We start from the raw sequence: 11,227 nt of genomic DNA, 5'->3' as shown, positions 1-11,227 counted from the left end.
TATAAATGATTCTTCCAATAAGAACGTTAGAAATGATATAGAAAAATACTAAATTCAAATATATGACATCTTTATTAATTGAATACATTCATTATGTTATTCAATTCAATAGCAGCTGATTGTCAGGCAGTGGTGTCAGCACAGTGGCTATGGTGCGATCGGGCTACTGATCAGTTATCAGTACAGCTCTGAAAGCTTCTACAGTATTTGCTTCAATAGCGCATCAGTCGACCGATGGAACGGATGCGCACGAGCTCGACAGGTCTTCGTACGCAGTGTAAAACGCATGGTACGGATACCTGCTCTGTAGGGATACATGGAATCTCTGTGGAAAAGACAAGCGCGACTGACGTACGCACTGACGGTCGGTCGAGCTCTGTAACCGGCCTAAGATTCTACACTTATTGTTGAAAACAAATATTGAAATTCAATATAGGCTTAAGGAATTCAAGTAGAAAGAAGCAAGTGGAAGAAAACAGGAAAAAGCTTTCATCGATTGTAAGTAGAAACAATAAAACTCTGTGGCCGGAAAGAGTTAGCATTAAGGTGTAGTGATGACCATGGGCCAATATCAATCAATGATGAAGCCTTCAAATGACGGCAATTTTTGTGCGCTTTCAAGGATGAGACTCAAGTGCGGAGATAAAAATTTGCTAAGCCACACAGAAAATGCAAACTTGAATGCATTGTATATCAGTCTGTCATCAGTCTATCAGACTATCATTGTGCGAAACCAGGTGGGCGGAGAAACACAACAGTTTCCTGAAGTTCAAGGAGATGTTCAAGGCCATTGTTGAAACTCTAGAAAGTCTTAGTGATAGTCAGGATATTGAGACATCCTCCAAAACATCATCGCTCTCAACGTCTATGATTGCTAGTGAATTTGTAATGTTCCTTTCTCTACTGGCAAACACATTTTCTGCCACAATATCTGTTTACAAAGTGCTTCAGTCTCCCTATTACGTCACGTCTTCAGTTTACAATATTGAAAATATTGTTGGCCATTTCGAAAACTTGAAGAAAACGATCGATCTTGAGCTTTCAAAGATTTCCAAAAAAGCAGAATCTTAAAATGAGTGATGCTGGTGAAGAAATTCGTTTGCTAAGATTAGCTCCTTGCCAAGCCACATAAGCAGCTACTCTACTCAAGACCCTCAATCCTATTTTAGAATATCGATGGAAATCGATAGATCAGCGATTTGGTAGATCAGCTCGAATGCACATTCACCGACCATAAAGAACTTCTGGTAACACTTCAGTGTTTTTTACTAACCTCAGCAACTGAGAAAATAGATGTTCAATCTTTGAAACTTCATGGAAAGATTGTTGATCTAGAACTACTATGTAGAGTACTCGCTGTGGAAATCGTTTTGGGGAAAACAGATGGAGCACGACAAGCCTTCTTGTGCCATGCCTTATTGAGGCATTAAGCCAATGTAATAGAGAACTTTTGCCTAACATATTCACGCTCCTAAAAATATTTGCTTCATCGCCAGTGACCACTGCAACTGGCGAGAGGACCTTCTCCACTCTCAAGCGTTTCAAGACATAGGTGCCTGAGAAACGCGCTTCGACAAGACAGACTAAGTGGACTGGCTCTCATGTCGGTTCACAGAAGCCATCACATCTCAGCAGAAGAAGTGATTGGTGAGTTTACAAGAACACAAGAATGAATTTTGTTTTGTAATGTTATTGCTCTTTTCTACTGATACAGTTCTGTGTTCTTACAATAAACAATATTGAGTTTATTTGTATTGTCTATCTATTTATTCTCCTAGTCACCAAATTGAGAGGAGAAATGATTTTTATTGTACTATAGTATATTCTATTATTGTATTTTTATACATGGTGTCCTTCCAACTTTTGTCAATAAAAGCTTGAAATGGTCTAAAAATGGGTTATTTAACAATTTTTAAAATTTTATTGGGTAGGGCCTCCGGACCCCGCCTGCCGCCAAAGTTTTCAGCTATTTCCGCCAAATCCAGTAATCCGACAGGAAATTAGCTCTTGCTTTTTTTGATTATGAAATTCTGATCTATCTTTTGATCCCTATAAAATTTACTCTTACAATCAAACAAGCACGGATTTTCACTAATAAATTCAAATAATTTTGAGTCTTCCATCATTCATGATAATTGTCAAGCCTTCAAACGTAACAGAAACAAAGGTTAAAGTCTATTAAATTTAATCGCTTATACGCCATCTAACGGAACCAATCGGACAATATTGCGATTTTGCGTTTCAGTACGGTAGATGCAAGTGTAACCGGGCATCATTAGATTACTAAATTGAGTTATTGTTATTTTATGAAAGTAGCCTGCAGGCTCGCTTCGCTCGTCTTATCCGTCTAGCCAGGGGATTCCGCCTCCTGGACCCCAGGCTGGATCATCCAGAAATAGGATCAGAAATGTATTTTTCATTTGAGCTTGCCTTCCTCCCGTCAAAAATTCAGAAGAGACTTTTAGGCTCTGTTGAATCACCAGTTTTATTTGAATTATATAGCGCAGGGTTGCAAAATGTTTTATTTTTATCAGAATTAATAAATATTCAGTTATTTCTTAACTACAGACTTGGTAGAGATATGAGAATTATTGTATTTCAGTCTAATAGTTCTTTGAAATTTGAAACAGTAATGATGTGGAGAACTTAACAAACATCCATATCTAACCCTCTTAAGAATGAATTGAGACACTTGATAAAATAATGTAGAAAAATACAATTGAAAACTCAATGAAGAACGTGTGAAAATAGACCTTTTTATTTAGCAATACCATTACTTAAGCTAAACCTGTTTACATTTTGGTGTTTACTCTTTCAAGTTCATTTGTTCCTGAAAACCCTGGGAAAACTCAGGCCTACTCAAAAACAAAAAAATATTATACGGGCCTGTGCAACAAATTTGAACAATGTACCTATAAGATTGTCAAAAAGCCAAAACATTTAGAAAAACGCCAATTGAGAGCGTATCTTCGGCGAAATATTGGAGTCCTCTCAACTTAAGATATTTGGACCCTAGCTATATATTTGTACCTAATTTAAACGTTTTCTGTCAATTTGGTCTTGTAAAAACTGAAAACGCAAAAAAACTCTAAAAAACTATTTGGGCGTATCTTTTGGCCGTAGGCTATTTCAAAGCACTTCTCGTACAACATTTACCAAATTTTAATAAATATTTCCCATCAATTATTGAGAAAAACGGTCGAAAAACGCCGATTTTGAGTGTTTCTTTGACGAAATATTGAAATCCTCTCATATCAAGTTTTTTTAGAACCTAGCTGAACCCCCCCCCCTGTACCAAATGTGAACGTTTCTGTCATTCAGTTATTGAAAAAATCGGAGAACGCTGATTTTTGGCGCATGTTTTGTCGTTATTTCAAAGCCCTTTCAATAAAACATTTGAGTACCTCAGATGAATGAATAATGTGTACCAAATTTGAACATTTTTGTGAATTACTTTTTGGAAGAGATTATAAAACGCAGAAAAATACTGAAATAACTATAATTTTTTGGCGTATCTTCGGTGTAATTAAGAAGTCCTTCAGAGAGAACAATGTCTTTACCCTAGCTGAACTTCTGTACCAAATTTGAATATTTTCTTTCAATTAGTTCTGGAAAGCCTGGAAAACGCGGGAAAAACGCCGATATTGGGTGGAACTTAAGCGTTATTTCAAGCCCTTTCCAATACACCATTTTTATACCTTAGCTGAGCCTGTCTACCAAATCTTCCTTCAATTAGTTATTGGAAAATGTGAGGAAACGCAAAAAATGCTAGGAAAACACAGTAAAACGGCCTATCCTGAGCGTATCTTCGAAGTTATTCTAGATTTGGAGGTTCTCCTGTAGGGTTTTCTTGTCAAGTTCACAATCCTCCCGCAGGCTCACTCCGTTCGCCAAAGATTCAAGTGGAGTGAACAGGCTCCCTTCGCTTGCCCGGCGGCTCGCTCTGCTCGCCAAAGTTTAATCACAAACCAGCAGCAGACGTCATTCCCAAGTACGAAGTGGTAAGCAACAATCCCAACAGTCGCAATCCGACAGAAAGCTTTTCAAACTACTCTGTATCGGTATGACCCAGAGATTGAGGTTAACAATCAATATTTATTAATTTTTTGATGAGAGTGACACAGAAAATCAGTAAATATGGAAAAGACAGTATTCTCTACACACTCCTCCACAGTAATATTACTATACACTGAAGCTTACTGAACACTATTAAATCATACTTAATTTTCTACTTTCCTTGCCCTATTACCATAGGTAAGAAAAGTATTGCTCTCCGAAAAAAATTAAGGTACCCCAATTTCTAAATTTCTATATGTTTCAAGGTCCCCTGAGTCCAAAAAAGTGGTTTTTGGGTATTGGTCTGTATGTGTGTGTGTATGTGCGTCTGTGTACACGATATCTCATCTCCCAATTAACGGAATGACTTGAAATTTGGAACGTGAGGTCCTTACAATATAAGGATCCGACTCGAACAATTTCAATCAAATGCGATTCAAGATGGCGGCTAAAATGGCGAAAATGTTGTAAAAAACAGCGTTTTTCGCGATTTTTTCGAAAACGCCTACAACGATTTCGATTAAAGTTATACCTGAAATAGTCATCGATAAGCTCTATCAACTGCCACGAGTCCCATATCTGTGAAAATCTCAGGAGCTCCGCCTCATCTATGCAAAGTTTGATTTTAGATTCTCAATTATCAGGCTTCAGATACAATTTAAACAAAAAATTTCGAGTGGAAATTGAATTTTGATTCTAATATTACAAGGAGTCAAATCTATAATTAATACTCTTAAATCGACATCATTTATGGGATAGACAATAATAAAATTTAATACACAAATTACTATATTCAATTAATTTCAATTTATAATATTTATTACATTCTAAACATCTGATGATGAGACAGAGGTAGAGTCAAAAAAGAGCAACCTTGGGAAGGTTCTAAAAACATATCACAAACACAATGATAAAATACTTTAATAATACCACAGTCATAAAATATATATATTTTTTAAAACGTCAGACAAAAGCACCTATGTGTAAAGCTGCGTTTAAAATGTTAGCGTTAAACTGCGTATAACAAAATGTTAATAACCTAATCCCTATAGATTCTATTAGATTGAACATAACTTATCATACATGATGATCATATGTGTTTGTCAAGTTCCGTTCAATCTAATAAAATCTATAAGGATTAAGTTATTAACATTTTAATAACTTTGGTGTAAACCCCAGCTTTAGGCCTAGGTTGAATCAAAGACAAGGAACAATATTACTCCTGAATTCATCCACAGAATAGTATGGCCTTTCAAGCAACTGTGTTTACTGTTAAGGGCTACTCGTATTTATATAATATAAATTAAAGTGCTCTTTTTTCAACTTTGGAGAGAAATAAAATAAAAATGAGAAAAGGGTACTTGGATTTTTTATTTTTACACAAATTAATATTTTGTCAATCACTTTTTTATATTATAAATACCACAACATCTAAATTTGGGAGAGTGATATTAAAGGACTCGCCTGTTTTTCCTTTTCCAATATCTTTCATCCAATTATGAATGATTTTGTGATGATGGATGAATAAATAAATAAAATAAATGAAGTGAATAAACACAACTATAAATAATATTTTCTAAAATCGTATATCTTCGGCCTTCAGGGCTACTTAATTTGTTAGTTGTGAAATAATACCTTAGTACCTCTTTAAAAACTTTTTTAAAATAAAAAGTTTTCAAACGGGTAAAATCGTATTATTTTACAACGAATAAATAATATTGTTTTAGTTGGAAACTTATAAGTAATATAAGATTGTTATAGCCTCTATTATATTTTTCATCTAACAGTTCAATGATTTTTTGCTACGTTTTCCTTTGTATATAATAAGCAGCTAAATTCCTTCTATGTTCATGTTGTATTATATACTATATAAGTTCAAAGATAATTTCTGCAACTCGGGGCGCATTTGAAGATTTTCCGTCCCTGGGCTATCCACAATGTGCCGCCCTCCTCCCCACCCTTCTTATAACTAAAAAAAAAACAGTTTGTATTGTCAGAATTGAAGCAGTGATCCTTATCTTCTCATAGAACATAATCTCATGAACTTATATCATTGTGCGAAATATCAATGTGACTACAATGTAGTTGGTGATGATGGTTGAAGCTGATGATTGATTAGGTGTTTTTCACAATACAAGGAGCATTGCTGTAAGGTGTAGCTGTAAATTTATAAGGGATAGAGCGCTCTACCTGGTCTTAATTGTGGAGCACAAAAATGCCACCAGAGGGATTTTGAATTATACATCTAAATGGTAACAATCGGAAGATATTGTTGATCAAAAACTAAATAAAATTCATCAAAATTGATTTTTTCTTTAAATTTTACTCATTTTTGAAAAATCATAACTCAGTACACATTAATGATAGAGAGTTCCGAATTATCTCATTTTATTCAGAAGTTTATAGTCTAGTAAAAAGGCGAGAGAAAATTTCCTGGAATTCTCTCATGTACCCAAATAATATATTAAAAATTCAGAACTACAATATATATTGCAAGCAAGGGGGTGTTTCTTATGTCTATATTGATTGGACTAATGTGAAGTGCAGGTAAATGAAGCGAGCCAACAGGCCAACTTGGTCCCACTACTGTCTGATTCCGCCGGTAGTTCACAGAGTGCATTCCCTTTTCTAGATGAATAAAGCGAGCTAAGCTAGCTTGTTGACTAGAGATATTGTATAGTGAAAGAGATACCTACCAGACCTACCAATTATTGTAAATCTTCCCTTAACATCATAGGCCTATATAAAAGAAACTCCAAAACTAACTTTCTCTTATTTTGCACAACTTGGCATGATCACAGTTCCATGGACAATCTCAGATTCTGTTATCGATTTAAATTTACAAATTGCTATGCTCACAAATTTATTCCATACAATATTTTTTCAAATACTTTCAACTCTTGGATTACAATTTTTTTACTTTTCTCCACCAAAATTTGCTGCTCCCTGAATTCTGTCACCCTGGGCTATAGCCCGTTTAGTCCATATTTAAATACAGGCATGCGTCCAACTCAAGCCTATGTAATTTCTATGTAAGCCATTCCAAGTATATTCATCAATTTATTCCAAGTTGATCTATCACATCTCTAATCAACACCCTCTTATAAATAAATCCGAAAATATCTTAATAGCTGCTAATAAGTTCCATATTCTCTTGAAACTACTATCTTTCAAATAGAGTGAATTGATATTGGTTACGGTGTTCTATATTGAGATAGGTTGAACAACTTTATAAAGGAAAGTGAGTTGCTACTCAATCATTAATCCAGTAACAGCAAATACAATATTCTGAATAATAATGCGCTAAAAACATTATTAACTTGATCATCATTACAACAAGGAACAATGCAGAGATTGTTTAGTAAATATCTAGCCACACCTCCATATTATAACCGAACATCCCTACCCCTTATTTATTAATCAAGTAAGGCAATTGGAATTTCGCCAGCACATTTTTTTAATACGACACTGATAGCATGTTGATTTATGGGTTTCTTTTAGAAATGTCTTTTAGATAACTTTGAAGTCGGCTTTGCGCTTTTGAAGATAACATGGATTGTTGTTATCGCCAGTACAATTAATTCTAAATTATTTCCATTTCTCCCCACGTTTAATTAGCTCTGCATAGACTACTTGAATTTGTTTCGTTCCATTCTCAATTAAGGTTCAAAATTTTCAAAAATGTCTGTTGCATCAGCAATATTTGTTCTTACAACTTATTTGTTAGTTCGTTACATAATCGGATATGAATCAAATGAAGATGAAATTGGATTTGGAAAGAAGTACTGAGAACAGTTCTTTGAAACAAAAAACCCTTCAAGTTTATTTCCAATCTCACATTTTCGAACCCACATAAAGCCTCATAAGATCCTCTCGTTGCCTATCAAAAGTCAGTTGATAATGACTTTTAAATCGTATTTTATAATATCATATCTACATATGACTTTGATAATATGTTTTACTTATGGCAATATTGAGAATTGACAATTTAAACTCTCTTGACAATGTTAAGAAATTTAGATATTCTTGTAACAATATTATATTGAAATATCTATAATATAATAAAGAAAATAATCGGCTTATACACGGGTTAACTGCTAGTCAGCTATATTAATCAAATACATTTTTAGAAATACCTTTTTGAATGAGGAAAGATTTGAGCTGATGTTAATTCATAATTATGATAATTTTGAATCTTCATAACACGGTGGAGTTTTAACATATAGTATTGGAGAAGGACCTCCAAGGATATCCTACCCTTCAACACTTGACTGCAAACAAGTTTTGGCTTGATCTTATCTTGTGTGTAGAGGGTAATGAGTGAGAGGGAATAAAAAGTGACCAAGAAAAGAAATTATAATTTTTAATATAATCAACTATAACTATAAAAATAATGATTCAAGTTGAACGATTGTCACGCCCCAAATCTCATCCAAATGTCCACTGCTAATTAAATTATTTGTTCCATAACAATAATCAATAACGTTTAATAAGGCTACTGTCAAAAAATAGTCTCTATATGATTTGTGTTGATATTATTAATAAGAGAGTGTTACGGATCAAGGAGATTGATTTATTAATGAATATTGTGTAGAAAACTATGAACCAAGAAGGTTTTCAGTCGGCCTTATTATTATTTCATGTTAACGTTTTAGTCAATTTACGACAAATCGGCTGACGTCAGTTTTTCTGAAGCAACAAATCCGTATTCGAAAATATAAAAATATTGTTTTAGTCCTCAACATTGATGAGAAAAATCCTATATTTGTGGATAGGAATATGAATTGTCTATTCCAGGAATCTTTTATTACCTACCTAATAACCTATGCCGTTGTCATAAGATAAGATTTCACTTGAAGTATCTAAATTTGAAACATATAAATTAAAAATACCTAGTAATAGGATACACATCTGTATGGTACGCAGTTTAAAGCAGAGACATGATAAGAACTATATAGCAGACCCTTACGAAAGAAGAAGAATAGCTTGTTGTAAAAAGAATAATATTAGATAACATTCCAATACGGCACGTTTCTAGAAAAACTTTCACAATAAAGAAAGAAAAGAAAATGTCAAACATGAAAATTGTATTTACCCATTTGAAATTACTGATACGTTAATATAATAATTATAAATAGGTTGTTTTGATGAAATTATATAAACGAATCTAATTCAATTTTAGTCAACCTCCCTCTCAAAATATTTCTTCTGTGCAAAGTTTTACGCTAGAAAGGGAGTACCGGTACGTATAGATAGTTTAACTTATATTGTATAGTGATAATATAGAACCCTAATACCCTGATAAAACACTGATAAAATAGTACCATTTTCATACCATAAAACACCTTTCACTTCTCAAAATAAGAACACAAAAACTTCTGACAATCATTAAAAACTATTAAAAAAATTGAAATGCACTATATACTTTGGGTAATAATTCCATAGTCTGGTGCAAACATTAGATAAGCATTCAATCATGTTTTATGATATAAAGAGAAAGAGGGTACCTACTATATTCGTTTCATTTTATTTATCAATAAAAAGTAGCCCAGGATATTATTTATGATACGTAGTTTCTATTGTATGTGTGTTCTCGATTAGGCCTACTTATGAGAAGATTTTAAGGTCAATACATTTTTCTCAATCAAAATCAATGCGCTATCACAAAATTTGAAAGATTAAAATTTTCTCAAATTATCTTAAGGGCTGGTTTAAAAAATAGATTTATTTCTTAAGTTATCGATTGAAGTGCTGAAAATACATTGTTGATAGAGGAATTCAACTACTCGGTGGCAGCGTTTTTAAGTTGATAGATTTTTAGAATTAAGATGTACTACCTTCCTTTTTAACTAATGTTTTTGACTAAAAATATATTTTGTACCGGTATTCTAAATGTTGTAAGTCGTGTGTTCTTACTATTACAATGACCTATTTACTCAAGTTTTGTCAAATTACCTATCAATTGGGTGTATTTCGAGATATTGATGTTATGTAATGATTCTGTTAAATGAGAAAGTAAATAAATATTTCTGTTTTCTGATCAAATTGTATTCAAGTGTCTTATCGACCTATTATTCATTACAATATCATGAACTCTCTTCCAGAACATGAGCTTGATCTTCTGGGAGAGCCAATATTTTTCATGGGTATCGTACCGGTACTCAAAATAGGTCATTGCTGTTTGTGGATACATAAGTTTTTAATTTTGTGAATAATGATCTTCTGTAAAGGCAACTGCATAGAGGAATTGCAATAAATAATTTTTGAGTTTTTCAGAATTTATCCATATTTTTAATCCATGGACGAACGAACACAGAGATTAGCTATTACTTATATATATATATATATATATATATATATATATATATATTATATATATATATATATATATATGTAATATCATTTATATCCATCAGTTATTAAACATTATCGAACGTCTCGTCTCTACTCCATTATATCTGTCTTCAACCAAACAAAGCTAAAGTGGCTTTCTAATTATTGAATTTGGTAGTCTGCTTCTAGTCATAAATCAAGAAAGTATTATCGTAATTTTATTTGTACATAATTGTTATTATTTGGATAGTTATGGACTATTTAGTTTTGTGTAATAAATCGGAACTCAGTCGTGGAATTGGAAAATGTTTTTTTCTCTTTCATTGAACGAATTAATTGTTGCCACTATTAGTCAAACGTTATTTATTTCATAATCTATCGACATCATTCATGACACTGCCCAATTAATAACAACATCCCAATCACGCTCATTAAACGATAACCCCTAGTTTTATCAAACTTTTCACTCATATTTATAGAGTGGCCTGTAGTCTCATTTTTTCAATTCAGATAAACTTTTGAACGCACTTGCTAGAACTTTTGTTTCGATTTTTCTGTCACTGAACGGATTACTACCGCATTTATCATGATAGGCCTAATCTTTTCTTACTGAGTCACAGTCATTTCACGAGAAGATTTGATTTTTGTATTGAAATTCATAATTTATGTGAAACGAATCATTGTTGTATGTGATTTAATTAAATTCCAATCTAAATTTCATGACAAATGAAATCACAATGTTACAAACTTAAAAAATTAGACTGTAAATCTCCTGAAATTTTTTTTTATTGAATTGACTATAAATCGCTTTTTACAAGGTTATGGAGAAAGGAGATGT

Source organism: Nilaparvata lugens, chromosome 4 (assembly GCF_014356525.2).
Source record: "Nilaparvata lugens isolate BPH chromosome 4, ASM1435652v1, whole genome shotgun sequence".
Classification (NCBI taxonomy): domain Eukaryota; kingdom Metazoa; phylum Arthropoda; class Insecta; order Hemiptera; family Delphacidae; genus Nilaparvata; species Nilaparvata lugens.
The sequence above is the reverse complement of the archived record's forward strand: the minus strand, read 5'-3'. Positions refer to the sequence as shown.